Below are 16,540 nucleotides of genomic sequence, written 5' to 3'. Positions count from 1 at the left end.
AGATAGATAGATAGATAGATAGATAGATAGATAGATAGATAGATAGATAGATAGATAGATAGATAGATTGAAGACACAGGGTGAGTTGAAGATGAAGAGGTCATATCTGAAGAATAAAATTAAGGGGTGAGAGAGGATTATACTAGGAGAAGGAGAAAGGGAGAGGTAGAACAGGGTAAATTATCTCACCAAAATAAAAGCACAGAAAAGAAAAATCTCTTACAGTGGAGGGGAAATGGGGGAAGGTTAGAGGGAATGAGTGAATCTTATTCTCATAGAATTTGACTTAAGGAGCGAATAACATACACACTCAATTGGGTAGGGAAATCTGTCTTACCTACAAGAAAATGGGGGGGGGGAAGGGGACGAGAGAGTAGGGTGATGATAGAGAGGAGGGCAGATTGGGAAAGGGGACAATCATAAGCAAGTACTTCTGAGGAGGGTCAGAGTCAAAAGAAAGAATAGAATAAATGGGGGGGTGGGATAGGATTAAGGAAAATAGAGTTAGTTTTTCATAGCATGTCTACTATGGAAGTGTTTTGCATAACTGCACATATATAACCTATATTTAGTTGCTTGCCTTATCAATAAGGGTTGGTGGGGAGAGAGGAAGGGAGAAAATTTGGAACCCAAAGTTTTAAAAACACATGTTTAAAAAAATGTTTTCATATGCAACTGGGAAATTAGAAATACAGAAAATGAAGCATAGAAATCCATCCTGCCGTACAGGAAAATTGAAGGGGAAGGAGATAAGAGAAGGGGGGGGAGATAGAAGGGAAGGCAGACTAGGGGAAGGGGTATTCAGAATGCACGCCATCTTGGGGTGGGGGGAGGGGCGAAGTGGGGTGAAAATTTGGAACTCAAAATTTTGTGGAAGTAAATGTTGAAAACAAAAAAATAAATAAAAAATTATCATAAAAAAATAAAAAAATAAAACTAAGAAAAAAATAAAAAATAAAAAGAACAGACTTTACCACCTGAAAGTGCTTCTTCAAGTTCAGATCAGGCAGGGAACATGGCTTATTTCATAAAAACCAACAAGACCAAAGAAGAGTAAACTTAAGCTGAAGACACAACACTTGATCTGAAACAAGAAGTGTGTGCCTACTCTCTAGCTTCACAAGAACACTTTCCAACACTACTAGTAGTCTTTGTTGTCTTCAGTGCTGTACTGTGGGATTGATTGCCCACTATAGCAGCAGTCAGATCTCTATTAGTTTGGCAGATCATTTCCTCTCACTCACTCTCTTTTTTAAAATACACTAGAAATTTTCATCCTTTGAAATGTGTGCTGAAAATGAAGAATCAGAAAATACTCCTGAAAGAGCAATATTTGATTATCACTGTGAGATGAGCTTTGATCTAAACCTTCTCCACAACAATGGACGCATCAGGTACACCAATGGTACTTCAGCAACACTGCATGAAGCTGAAGTTGTTGAAAAACTGCTGAGTTCTTATGGATTTATTCAGTGTTCAGAACATCAAGCCAGACTTTTCTTCCACTGTGCACAGTACAATGGCAAACTGCAGGAGCTAAAAGTAGGAGGTGATGATGTTGAATTTGAAGTATCATCTGACTGGAGCACTGGAAAACCTATTGCTATTAAACTGGTGAAGATTAAACCAGAACCCTAGCTGAAGAATGAAATAATGGACAAGAAGTGTTTTATCTGACTTACACCCCTGAAGACTTGGAAGGGAATGCTCATCTGGAAATGAGAGATAAGAAATTTTATAATTGACACAAATAAACATACTGGTTCTGTAAGTGCTCGTAATATTGTGCTGTTGAAAAAGAAGCAAGCTCACTGTCAGGGAGTAGTTTGTGCCGTGAAGGAAGCATTTGGCTTTATTGAAAGGGGCGATGTTGTAAAGGAGATATTCTTTCACTATAGTGAGTTTAAGGGTGACCTAGAAGCCTTACAGCCTGGAGATGACATGGAATTCACAATCAAAAGACAGAAATGGTAAAGAAGTTGCAACAGATGTCAGACTACTGCCTTAAGTAACAGTTATTTTTGAAGATATCAGCATTGAACATTTTGATGGAACTGTAACCAAAATTATTCCAAAAGTATCTAATAAAACCAGAATGATCCATTGCCTGGATTCGTCAAAGTAGATTTTGTGATTCCAAAAGAATTTCCTTTTGAATACAAAGATACAAAATTCAAGGTGACTCTGTTGGAATGTAACCATTAGGTTTAATATTTTGACAGGCCAATGTGACAAATTAGAATGAACAACCAACATAGAAGTTCTCACCAATACATTTCAATGCACTAATGGAACCAGAGAAATGGATGTCATTGCTCCCATGAGACATGATTTTGGGTTTATCAAGTGTGTGGATCATAATCCTCATATGTTCTTTCACTTCAGTGAAATTCTGGATGAGAACCAGCTCCATATTTAGGATGAAGCTAAATGAGATAAAGATAATGATAAATGAGATAAGAAAAAAATAACATTTTAACATTTGACCATCAACTTAAGGTTCCTGATATGCTATCTGCCCAAAGAAATTATGCTATTAAGATTAAAAAGCTTCCTAAGGGCATGGTTTCATTCCACACCCATTCAGATCATCACTTTGTTGGCACTACAGACAAAGAAGCCACTTTTGCCAACCCCCAAACTACGAGTCCAAATGAAGGCAAAGAAAAGGAGGCTTAAGATGGAATTATTTATTGTGTATGATAACTGTGGAATGAAATTGACCATTGCATATCAAGTCAAGGACTTGGAAGTTTCACTCCTCCTCAGATAGGAGATAAGGTTAAATTTAGTATAAGGGAAGCAAAGAGGACTGGTCAGCAGACAACATGTGGCCGACTTTTAGGTTGTAACTTCAACGCCAAGAGGCTCTTGTGTTATGTGACAACCCTGAAGGATAATTTTGTATTTATTGAAACAGCCAATCACGATAAGGAATTTTTTTTTCCATTACAGAGAGTTATCAGGTGATATCAATAGCCTGGAACTGGGGCACATGAGCTTGTCAAAAGGCAAAGGCAAAAAAGTCAGTGCAGAAAAGGCAGACAAAACACACTTAGTTAATGGCATGACTGAGGAAGCTGATCCAACCATCTACTTGGGTAAAGCCATCCACCTCCCAAGGAGTGTGGCTCCAACCCAGACTGAATACCAAGGCATAATTGAGATCATGGAGGAGGGGGACATGAAAGGTGAGGTCTATCCATTTGGCATTGTCAGGATGGCTAACAAAGGGGATTGCTTCAGAAAGGGGAAAGTGCCAAATTCCAATTGTGTGTCCTGGGTTAGAATGCAGAAACATCATAGCCCTGTGCTGAGTGACCATGGAGTGTGCAAAGGATCAGTTTGGCTTCATTAACTATGAAGTGGGAGACAGCAAGAAACTCTTTTTTCCGTGTGAAATAAGTTCAGAGTGACATTGAGCTATAGGCTGGAGATGAGGGAGAATTCTCAGTGATTCTCAATCAGCATCCTGGCAAATACAGTACCTGCAACATTTGGCATGTCTGTGAAGGCTTCAAGGCTGTTGCAGCTCCACATCCTGAACAATTGGTCAATCACTTGAAGAACATCACTCTAGATGATGCCAGTGCTTCTCCCCTAATGGTTCTTCAATAGCCAAGGGGACAAGATAACTCAATGGGATTTGGTGCAGAAAAATCCATCAAGCTGGTGTCATTGACTAAACCCATCTGCAAAGCACATCACTTAATCAGATATGATCAAGCTGGGATGGGGGTGGGGTGGGGGATGTTTCTGGTGAAGGGTTCTGAATATCTCCCTCTTTATCCCTCCTAAAATCTGGAATACTTATCCTAGGGAGCCATTATACTAGTTTGACGCCTTCCTCATGTTATGTTTAAAATAAATAAATAAATAAATAAATAAAGAGATAAATAAATAAATAAATAAATAAATAAATGAATGAATGAATGAATGAATGAATGAATAAATAAATAAATATAAGAAAGACATTTTAATATCATGCACAGTTGTAGCCTGGAAAACTTAAATTGGCACCTTATAGTATCAATTTTAGAAGCTTTATTTCGTGCAACTGGTAATTGCAAAACTATTTTGCCCAAGTAAGTGAAAAATATAGACAATTATCTGGTCAACCTTATGAAATTCTGCACTTGATATTTAGTGTATACTCTATCTTCATTAATTCTGGCAAGGTATTCTGCCTTAGCTCTCAAGTGCATTCTTTTCCTGTCATTTACTATTCATTATGCTTTAATTCTGAAGACCCTATGAGGGTATACCATATTACCTTTTTTTTTTTTAAAGAATCATCTGTGTAAGTATTCAAACTTTTTCCTTAAGTTGATGGTCAAATGTTAAAATGTTATTTTTTTCTTATCTCATTTATAATCTTGCCACAGTCCACTTAGCAAAGTTGTTAGATTCCAGTGAGAGGTATCTTCCAGAGTATATTAACTTTATATGATTAGTATGTATGGTGCAGAATTTCATTCCGATGAGGGGTGCCATCAGTGTGTGATGATTTAAACATATTTAAAAAAATAAAAGGCTGATGCACAAACTTGCTGCTTAGGACACTGCAGCTTTCAGACTCCAGTTTCTTTTACTGATTTAAAAACAAAAACAAACAAACAAAAAGTTGTGCCTGAAATGAATCCTGTTGTCTTTATAAGCAGCCACCCTGGACCCAGGGTCTTGTGAGAGATCAACCCCTGGACTTGGTGGGTCTGCTGGACTGGCACCCAGGGAGCTGGTTTGTCCCTGGGTCTCCACCCCAGGTCTGTGCCCTCCTCCCCTGTGGCCTTTCTGCCCAGGGAGGCAGGACAGACCCAAGGGTGACTGGGCTTGCTAGCATTGTGGAGGGGGGCTACCCATGCCCATTGTCTTCCCCTCCTTCCATTTTGAAGTTCTAATCTGAGGCCATTTTTATCTTTATAAGCACAAAACACTTTTTGCTTTCTCCAATTTTCTGTCAATGGCACAAGAATGAAATAGAGTTATTTTACTGATTTTGAAACAAGAAAAATATATCAAGGAAAACTTCCCTGATATTTTAGAACCAGAGGATAAAATAGACATTGAAAGAATCCACTAATCACCTCCTGAAAGATACCCCGAAATGAAAACTCCTAAAAATATTATAGGTAAATTCCAGAGGTCCCAGATAAAGGACAAAAAAATTGCAAGCAGGCCGAAAGAAACAATTCAAATATAATGGACTCACAATCAGGATCACACAAGATTTAGCAGCTCCTGCTTTAAGGAGTGAAGGGCTTGGAATATGATATTCTGGAAGGCAAAGGGGCTAGGATTACAACCAAGAATCACTTATCCAGAAAAAAATGAATATAATGCTTCATGGGAAAAAATGATATTTAGTGAATAGAAAATTTTCAAGCATTCTTGATGAAAAGACCAGAGTTGAATAAAAAAAAATGACATTTAAATACAAGATTCAGTATAGAAGCATAAAAAAGGTAAATTTGAAAGTGTAATCATAAGGGACTCAGTAAAGTTAAACAGTTTACATTGCAATATGGGAATATGGTACTGGTAAAACTTAAGAACTTTTTCATTAGTAGGGAAGTTAGAAGGAATCTACAAAGATAGAAGGTATGGGTGTGAGTTGATTATGTTGGAATGATCTCTTTAAAAAAAATGAAGGAATGAGAGAGAGATTCATGGTGGGTAAGAGGGAAAGGAGAAGTAGAATGGAGAAAATTTTCTCACATGAAAGAGGCATGTGAGGAAGAACTTTTATGGTGGAGGGGGAAAATGGGGTTGGCGGCAGGTGAAACTCGAACTTCACTCTCATTGGAATTGTTTCAAAAAGGAAATACACACACACACTCACACACATACACACATATACATATACATATATATATATATATACATATATACAGGAATATATATATTCAATTGAATATAAAAATCTATCTTATCCAATGGGGACTTAGGAGGGGAAGCAGATAAGAGATATGGATGGGGAGATGATGGCAGCAGTCAGAAGCCAAGAAGACTTTTGAGGAGGGACAGGATAAAAAGAAAAAGAGATTAAAAATAAAAGAAAATAGGATGGGGGGAAATACATGGTTATTAATCATAACTGAATATGAATGGAATGAGCTTACCCATAAAATGGAAGGAGATATCCGAATGGATTAGAATCCAGAATTCAACAATATGTTGTTTATGAGAGACATACTTGGAAGAGAAAGACAAACACAAAGTTAAAAGGACTGAGCTGAAATTGAAAAGGCAAGGGTAACAATCATGATTTCAGATGAAGCAAAAGCAAAAATAGACCTAATTAAAAGAGATAATCAGGGAAAGTGCTTTCCTCCCCCCCTAAAATAACCATAGGCAATGAAGTAATATAAAAAAATCAGGGCAATTTTCTCTGATAAAAGCCTCATTTCTCAAATATAGGGAATGGAATCACATTTATAAAATGAGTCATTCCCCAGTTGATAAATGGTCAAAGGATGTGCACAGGCAGTTTTCAAAAAAAATCAAAGCTACCCATAATTATGTGAAAAACTGCTCTAAATCACTATTTGTTAGAGAAATGCAAATGAAAATAACTGTGGGGTATCCCCTCACACCTATAAGAAATGACAAAAGTTGGAGAGGATGATGGTAAATAAGTACACTTAAAAATTATTAGTGGAATTGAAAGTGGGTCCAATCATTCTGGTGAATAATTTGTAGCCCAAAGAGTTATAAAAGTAGGCATACCCTTTGACTCAGTAATACCACTACTACGTCTGTACCCCAAACAGATCAAAGGGAAAGGAAAAGGACCTACATCTACAAAAAATATTTGTAACAGCTCTTTTTGTGCTGGTGAAGAATTGGAAATTGAGGAGATGCTCATCAATTGGGGAATGGCTTGATAAACAAGTTGTAGCATATGATTGTGATGAAATACTACGGTGCTATGAGAAATTACAAAGGTAGGGATGGTTTCAAAAATAAAAAGGAAGACCTATATGAACTGATCCAAAGTAAAGTGAGAAGAACTAGGACATCATTGTGCACAATTATAGCACTGTTGTAATGATTAATTGTTAAAGACTTGGGCTACTATGATAAATAAAATGCCCCAAGATAATTCCAAAAGAGTAATGATGAAAAAATGTTATCTACCTCCAGAGAAAAAACTGATGAAATCTAACTACAAATCTAAGTATAACTTTCTCTCTTTATATTTCTTGCTATTTTGTGATAGGGTTAATGTGAAATTATATTTTACATGATTTCACATGTGTAATTGATATTTTGCTTGTCCTCTCAGTGGGTAGAAGATGGGTGGGACTTTAGGACAAAATTTAAAGCTTAAAATTTAAAAAGAATGTTAAAAATAAACAATACATTTAAAAATAAATTTGGTTAGCCCTTAAAATAACAGAACAAAACAAAATAAGAAAATATGTTCTCCTTAGGAAGAAACTAGATTTAAATGAGCACCAGAATATGGATGTATTCTAAGAAGTATTGATCTAGGGTTAGTGACTTAAAACTGAAAGTTTACTTGGAAGCCATGTAGTCCAAACTATTTGCTTTACAGATGATGAAACTTAGTTTGGAAAGGGAAAAAAAATAACTTCTGCATAGAAAGTAATACTACATCCCTCCAACATAAAATCCAGTTATCATTCCACTGTGTCACCACATAGGGGATTATTAGAAGTTACAGTGGAAAGGCAAGACAGAAAACGATAAGGGCAGAATCAGAGCTAGTGCAGAATTTCCATGTAGAGGCAGTAATGGTGGAAGCCCACATAACCATTGGCCAGCTACTTCACAAATGACTTCCCCACTTTCGCCAACTTACTCTACATTGATTCCAGAAGTCTCAAGTGGCATATGTCTCCAGCCCATGCGGCTTCCTTGAAGGTTGGATAATATAGTCTGTCACTCTTTATTATGAAGGCAGTCTGGAAGGGGATGTGTTGGATGTAGGAGGTTGGTGTGTATAGGGGACTAACAGCCAAGGCTATGTAAGAAATCCCAAAATACTAGGTATCTGGCATTTGGGAATTACATGCCCCTTGAGGGAAAGATTCATGTACCTCAAGATACTAGAATGTGGAATGATCTTGATCATCTCATGCCACCTCCAGCTCTGTTAAGAGTACAATGTTCAGTTCTTAGCATCATATTTAGGGAAGGACAGGCAAATGAATGTTTTCATAGCAGGATGACCAGGATGGAGAGAAGACTATGCTAGTGAACACTGTAGCCAAACTAGCCTATTTGCTGTTAGCACAAATCTTCATACTATCTTCTACCATCATGCCTTTGCATAAGCTGTTCTTCATTCCTGGCATGTACTTCATCTTCATCTTAACCACTTGGAAACCTTACCTTCTTTTAAATTTTCAGTTCATGTGCCAATTGCTATGGGAAGTCTTTGTAATCTATCCTCACCACCCCCCCCAAACTCAGGTATCAGTGGTTGCTCATTTCTTCACCTGGTAAATAATTAATCATTTCCATTTTGTACCTTCTCAGTACAATATAATTCAATACCTTAAAATCCTATTCTTTCTTTTGTCTTTGTACCCCCGGTGTCTAGCACAGGTATGACATGGTAGGAGCTTAATAAATGCTTGCTGTACTTGGCCTTAAAACTGGTGATGCTTAAGCTGCAGAAGAAGAAAGAGGCAGAAGTATGGTAGTCATCTTAGAATTGAAAAAGATGTCATCTGGAAGAAGGATTAAGCTCGTTCTGCTTGATCCTAGGGGATATAACCAGGAGCAGTGAATAGAAATTGCCAATAAGCAGAGTTAGGTTGGATGTAAGGAAATGAGTTTACAAGAATTCAAGATACCTGATATTAAGTTGGCCTATCTCAGGAAGCAATATTATGCACCACTCAAAGTCTCAGTGGAAAGGCTAGAGAGACAATTGTTAGGGATATTGTGGAGGGCATTCTTGTTGAGATGTAGGTTGGAGCAAGTGACTTGTGAGATCCATTCCAGCTCTAAAATTCAGTGATGGCAATTTGGGAAATTAAGATATGAAGTAAGAAAATTAGGTCTACATATATAAAACAACTGCCCTCCAATAACCAAATAGGAGTCTTCTCCATAGACCTGAATAGAAACCTTTCTCTTTCAGTGTGACACTGATTGGTTCCTCCTAATTCCAGGGTAAAGAGAGGTAAGGGTATGTGGAATCAATCAAGGATGTTAAAATTAAAAAAAAAAGTAACACCATTATGGGGGGTATGTAAAATACCTACTTAATAATATCTATGCCATCATGTTTAACTGGGTTTTAGATTATACAATTTGTATTCTTTTCATATTTAGGAAGGAATTATCATGGGTTCTGAATTGGAGGGCAGAGTTCTCTGTTTTGGTGGAAATCTTCTGAATTAGCCTTTAAGTATGAACAGGGTAGCAATGGTAGTAGTGACATTCTAACCCACCACCTCACTGGGTCTCAGTTAGCTATGACAAAGATCATTAGACAAGGAAGAGGTGGTATTTTCCCATGCCCACCTGAACAGATGGAGAGATCAAGTCAAGACAGCTAGGGCAAGAAGAGGCACTGAGGCTCCTTGATTCTGCCAAGAGTATAATGATTATTCTCCTTGCCTTCTTCATATTTCTTTTCTTGTGCTCAATTTCTATGTTCACATTTTCTGCTTTTTAAAATTTCCTCTATGGTTTCTTTTTTTTAAATTAGCAACAAAATCAACTTTCTAGTAATAAATTTGAAGGGAGCAGTTTAATTGTTTTATTGTAGTGTATATCTTTTCATCAGAGAATGAGATGAATGGGGGTGGGGAGAGGCAATAGCTATTTGAATACACAGAAATGAAAAGTGTTGGGAAACTTACCCTCACCTGATGACTAGAGAGCACTTTGGTCTGAGAGGTCAGAACTTTGATGAATTTTACTGATAATCTGTATTTTAAAATGCCTAACTTCTTAGAACCTACATGAGACTGGGAAAATTTGCCTGTACACTAAAACTGGATTATTTAACATAAGCTAGAAAAAAGAAATCTCTATCCTCTGGAGAGAACAAAAGGTAGAAGGGAGTCAGAGTATGATCAGGGAAAAGATCATATCCAAAGACAAGTCCGAGGGGCAAAGTCAGGGGTGGTTTGATAGGAATCAGTCTTCATATTCACATAAAATAAAGGGAAAATCCTTCTTAACCAAACTCTGTTTTCTATAGCTATAGCTGCTGATTAGACATACAACACATATAAGCTATAAAATGCAAATTGTTGTAGAGAGCCAAGAACAGGAGTGAAAGAAAGAGAGGTGGTGGAGGAGTAGAAAGGTAGCAATAAAAAAAAAGGAAGAACAGAAAAAAAAAGAAAAGGAAAAAGGAAGAGTTGAAAGATAAGTAAAGAATAAACTTAAAGGAAGAAAGATAAACAAGGGAAAGAGAGGAAAATGGACCCCAAAACTAAGAGAAAGGAAAGAACGGGAAGAGTTTCATTAAACTCTGAATTGCATTAGTCAGTGATCAGCTCTTATGAGTCAATTTATCACTATCTTTTGACATTGTTATTCATGGGAACACAGTTGCTATACCTTTATTTTCAAACTCCAAAGAACTTTTTTGAATTTGTTTTATTTTTGAATGAAGTTCTAACATTAGAAATAGATACAGTTTTAGGTGTTTATTTTAGAATGGTAACCGTTTCTTGAAAGAACTAATTATTCTCTGAAAATTCCTTCGCAATTCAATGGAAAGAGTCCCCATGCATTCACCTTATCTTTGTCCTTTGATAGAATGGCCTTCTCTTCTTTTTAATGTCTAAAGATTACATTTGCAGATATTTTTGTCCTGAGCCTTTAAAAAATCAAATTATACATATGCATTGTATATATAAATATAATGTACATGTGTACATTATGAATGTATAATACGTACATATATACATACATAGGCATATTATGTAAATACATGTATATGTATATGCATTATATATATATATGCTAATATAAATATATCTAAATATGGAGAGGAATTGTGGTTGTTAAGAAACCCTGGGTTCAAATACCATTCCTGACATATTTAGTGTGTGACCCTTGGCAAACAATTCAACCTCTCAGTACCCTAGGTAATGCTATAAAATCATAAGTTACAGAATGTTTCCTGATCTCCATGAGTAAAGGGAGCTTTCTCATGGGAAAGCCATTTACACTGATAAAATTTCAGAAGATTTCCACCAAAACAGAGAACTCTGCCCTCCAATTCAGAACCCATGATAATTCCTTCCTAAATATGAAAAGAATACAAATTGTATAATCTAAAATCCAATTAAACATGATGGCATAGATATTATTATCCAAAATATATAAAATATATAGAATTGGGAAAATATGGCTGGGTCACTATAAGAGTTAATGGTGCCACTCCTACCCTTTTCCATGAAGGATGTTCCTCTACTCTAGATCTAGGAATGTAGTCAGATCAGATTCAGTCCTGGGAGATGTTGCTTTTAATATGGTGGGTTAGGATCCTTTTTTTTTCCTCACAATCTTCAAGTCATTAGGTACTCCATCCTGGCTTCTTAGGGATGATTTTACTTATGGTTCACGTTTAGGGACTCTTACAAAAAGGGAGAGTAAAAAAAAAAAGATATGATATACAATATAAATCAGTTAAGAGAACTGTAATTTATTCCTATACAGAAAAGGAATGGTGACCACAGGATATTCATAACTGTGCATCTGATGAAAACAAGTTAAAATAGAATTCATTACTTTACATTATAACTACTGTTACAATCTTCTGGAATGCTGATGTCTAAACTTCATCAGAATATAAATCAGTATTCAAGATTGCTAATTAAGCATTTAAAATTTTACCTCAGCACTGCATTGCAAAAAACTACTTCCAGTACATTTGATGACAAAGCAGCTGCATTTTAGTCAGTCCTTTTGTTGGTGTTGAACTCTGAAACAAAAGTTTTTCCTTACACCAGACTACTTTCTTCCACAATCACTTTGGTCATTAGACCCAACCTTTGGACCTTTGGAACTCACAAAGTCATCTGCAAGCATAGACGCATCCAACTTGAGAACTGTATCTGACTCAAGGAAAAACACACACCCACACACACACACACACACACACACACACACACACACGAAATAGAATGGACTAGCAAAAGCCCCGGTACAAGGGTGATGGGTGATGGGTTGAGTTCATGCTCCGTGTGTGTGTGTGTGTGTGTGTGTACGTGTATGTGTGTGTGTCTGAGGGAGGACAGGAACAGCAACAGGGTATGTATGGAAGAACCCCAGCCACCCTCCCAACCCCTTGCACAATTTAGGAAATATCTTACTATTTTTCACACAGGAGAGAAAAAGCCAAAATGATTAGCCAGAAGTTGTCCTTTTAATTGATAAAATTTCTTCCCCTCTTATAGCCCCTGCTACAGACACACAGCAGGGGAAGACCACAGGACCACTCAGGGTTTACTACATTATACCAAATAAATTTCAGGGCTGGATCATCACATAGATTGAAGCAGGCCCGAAAACATCCATAAAATCACTGGAACCAGAAATGGAAACTCAGAGCATGCTCCATTGGGAAAATGGTCTCCACTACATTTATGCAATAGATATAGATTAATAAAGATATATAGATAGAAATAAGTAGAGGTAGATATCAGATGATCAGGTCTACAAATCATACATACATATATATGTATATATAAAACATATACATATATAACAACAACACACATATACACATATTTGTGTGTGTATGCACTCATAAAAACATACATTTTGGTTATGATGAGGATAATGTGAAATCATATAAAGTCAGGAAAGGGAAAAAAAATTCAGTTATACAGCTCCTCTAATCAATCCTCTATAACCTATGCCCTGAATGAAAATTTCACAATTTCAAACTTAGCTTTGGTACTATGAAGCCCAGAAATCATCACAATTCCCTTCCCTTCTCCCCCCACCAACCCAATAGTTTTGAGTCACTCACTTGAATAGGAGAGGGAGATAGGACATATATTCTATCCTGATTAGGGACCTTGCAGTAGTATCCATGTCCCCTGAGGGTTCAGCAGACTATTTGAGCCCCATGAGGATGTTGTTTCCCTCTAGCTATGGAATGGTACCATACAGCTATATTTGGGCAACTTTCATTCGAGCTTTTTTTTTTTTTTGGCAAGACTCTTCTTATTCAGAAAAGAAACATGTGTAGTCAACTGAAAAAAATCCAATATTTTGACTGGTGAGATATCATCATCTTCCACAAACATTAATGGGGTACCTATTATGCAAATAAGCATCTGAATCTGACAGTTCATATTAATTGATACTTTGGGAAGTGATTACTGCAAATAGTTGAAAAAATCTTGAAGACAATGTAAAGTGGTTTTCATTTCGTCTCAAAAATACTGTTAATAATGAAGTGTAAATATGAACAATGTTGAAGTTTTTTTTTTCCTTCAGTTGGTCAGGTCTACAAATCTTATTAACATCTATATAGCCTTTGGGGTACTATTCCACACAAGTGGGGTCACCAGAAAAAAAATCTCAGGTTTAAGGTAATCTGTGGTTCTTCATCCACACACAACCATATTATATTAACCCCCAGTGATGTTTTTACTTTTACTTATCATATATTATCACCAACAGTTTGAAACAAAAGCATTTGTGAATTAGCTCAGTAACATATTAATGAAAATTTTCCCTATTTGCCATCTACCATAAAAGCTTTCACCATCATTGGAACTTATCTATGGAAGAGATTTTTAAGGGCCACACATGTAAGAAGCGTGCTTATCTAGGGGGCAAATGAGAAATGGAAACTAAAACTTTTGACTCTGCAGGACTATGAATGTCTTCTGGCAATGCTGTCAAGCTGCTGTTTTCAGCATTAATTCTCTCATATATTTGTTGTTGTTCTTCAGTCATTTCAGTTGTGCCCAACTCTTCATGACCCCATTTGGAGTTTTTGTGGCAAAGATACTACAGAGGTTTGCAATTTCCTTCTCCAGCTCATTTTACAAATGAGGAAACTGAGGCAAACTGGGTTAAGTGACTTGCCCAAGGTCACACAGCTAAGAAGTGTCTGAAGCCAGATTTGACCTCAGGAAGATCAATCTTCCTGACTTCAAGCCCTATATTCTATCCACTATGCCCTCTCTCATGAATAAAGCCCCCTAAATCTCACTACCTGCTTGTCATGTTTTATGAGGCAGCTGAAGATTTAGTGGATAAAGTGCTGGTAAGGTAGGAAGACCTGAGTTCAAATCTTGCCTCTGATAACTGCTAAATGTATGATACTGGGCTAGTTGCTTAACCTCTGTTTGTCTCAGTTTCCTCATCTGTAAAAGTGGGATAAAAGTAGCACCTACATTGCAGGGTTGTTGTAAGAATCAAATGAGATATTTTGAAAAAAAAATCTTAGCACAGTGTCTGGCACATAATAGGCATATTTCCTTCCCTTGTGTTGTCAGTGCTGGCTGGTACTCTGCTTATCTCATGATCTCAGGCTTTTTCCACAGGCTTCATGACTGCCTAGTTTCTTGCTACTTTCAGTCTCTGGCCTTCATTTCTTCAGAACACCTGATGGCAGTCACTCTTTTATCTATTATACAAGAGTACAGTGACTGCAATGCCTCTTCGTGAAAAGGGCAAACTGAACAGCTCTTTTAGTCACAGCTAAAGCCGTGGGTATCACATCTTTGCAAAGGCCAAAAACCAAGAAGCACACCCTCAGGGTAATGGTCTGTCTTTTCAGTTCAGTTTCTTCTCCTAGAATGATTAAGTCTTTATTCCAGCCTTTATCTCACTGGATAGAAAGTTTTTGTAATACTTATCTCACCCCTTTGTGGGGATTCTGTTTCCCTAAATCTATTTCAGGGAGCTCTACCCCCCCTCCCTTGATCAGAACAGTGATTTGAGCCACTGTATGTATGTGTTTTCCAATCCAATAATGTTTTGTTTCTTTCCTTTCAATTGTATATGAACAAGCATCATGTGATAGTCCAGGCCTGACTCAGGTCTTGGTAGTATGGGTCTAATAATAGAACAAAATGAGGCACTTGCATGTCATTCATCAGTTAACAACCACAGGTTGATTTAGGTATCACATTAAATGGATACTCAACAAGAACATAATACTTAGTTTGAGTCAAGTTAATCACCTGTTAATCACCTCATCTGGCTGGTCAGCAGTGCAGTCTATGGTTACTCAGGCAGTCTTAGAACATCAGCCAGATATGAAGTACTCAGACTCCCTGTGGGCAGGTCTTTTTTATGACTAATAAACCAATTCTATATGACTTAAAGCCACCAGAAAATTCAATCAATGGTAGTTTATCTTGTGCTTTAGCCAGCTGGGTGAATTAAGTCTCAAAGACGATTTCTTTACCTTTTATGGCAGGCAGTGGGAGGAATCCTGGTAGATACTGATCCCCTAAGATGCCAAAAGCTAAGAGGCCAAGGTCATTGCCCATTTCCTGTACTTTCTATTGAGTTTTGTTTGTATAAGTTGACAATAAGAAGTCTCTCACTCTTAAGTTATTCCATACCTTCACATCCAGCTCCTCTCCTTTTATTCCTTCATCACCAGTAACATTTAGCCAGAGGGGGTTGACTCTAAAGCTGATGCCAGTGAGAACTTATTTATATCTACAAAGTAATCAGCCCCATTTGGGATGGTTTCATTTTTGGGCTTTTTCTTAGGAAACAACATAGTTAAATTGCCTCTAGGGAAACAGGGTTTTAAGAATTGCTGTAGAGTTGGGTCTTCAGAGAGGAAAAATATCCTGAGGCTAATATTTTAGGTTGGATTTTAAATCTTCAGAAACTAGTGAGTTATAAAAGATGTGTGGGAGGGACCTCAGCTCTCAAAGTGTTACCAAGGAAGTGATGACCAAAAGATAATTGAAGCTCTATGAAATATTTCAAAGAATTTATTGACCAAACACAAGGAATACAAATGGAAAAGGATAAAATGATGATACTGTTTGATGTCTGCCATCTTTGATGTTTGATGGAATCATCTCAAAACGTGGCCCTCTCTAATGAGGATATGAGAGAGCTGGGGATGTGTAGCCTAGAGAAGAGAAGAGGGTAAGGGATGTAGTTTGAGGGGAGGAAGGAGGGAATATGATATCTGCCTTCAAATAGGTAAAGGATTGTCATGTGGAGTTCTTAGAATTATTCTGCTTGGCTCCAAAAAGCCATACTAAGAACTATGGGAGGAAATACAGAGAAGTATATTTCAGCTCCATGTAAGGGAAATTTTCCTAATAATTGCAGATATCTAAAAGGGAAAGGAAGTCTCTGCAGTATCTTGTTTCCTGGAGTTCTTTGAGCAGAGGCTGGATAGCCACTAGTGAGGGATTTTTAGTGAAGATTTCTGCTCCTGTTACGAGTGAGTAGTATGGTTTCAGAGGACCCTTCAATCTCTCTGGTATTGTAATTCTCTTATTCTGAGATTAAATACTATACAACATTAAATTTTCACCCCTATAGTACCCCTACCCTCCCCAAAATACCAAACACTAAATAAAATCTAAGATAGTCATAA

At 37.0% G+C, this 16,540-nt stretch overlaps 1 protein-coding gene and 1 pseudogene across 2 annotated transcripts in view; both read left to right on the top strand.

The window, feature by feature from the left end:
• The window catches only part of CDH13 (cadherin 13), a 1,255,388-nt gene that overhangs the window by 722,707 nt on the left and 516,141 nt on the right, over positions 1-16,540 (top strand). The window lies entirely within an intron of this gene.
• On the top strand, positions 1,351-4,898 carry LOC114034599 (annotated as a pseudogene).

This window comes from Vombatus ursinus, unplaced genomic scaffold, assembly GCF_900497805.2.
Source record: "Vombatus ursinus unplaced genomic scaffold, bare-nosed wombat genome assembly UNPS02009062.1, whole genome shotgun sequence".
Classification (NCBI taxonomy): domain Eukaryota; kingdom Metazoa; phylum Chordata; class Mammalia; order Diprotodontia; family Vombatidae; genus Vombatus; species Vombatus ursinus.
The sequence above is the reverse complement of the archived record's forward strand: the minus strand, read 5'-3'. Positions and strand labels throughout refer to the sequence as shown.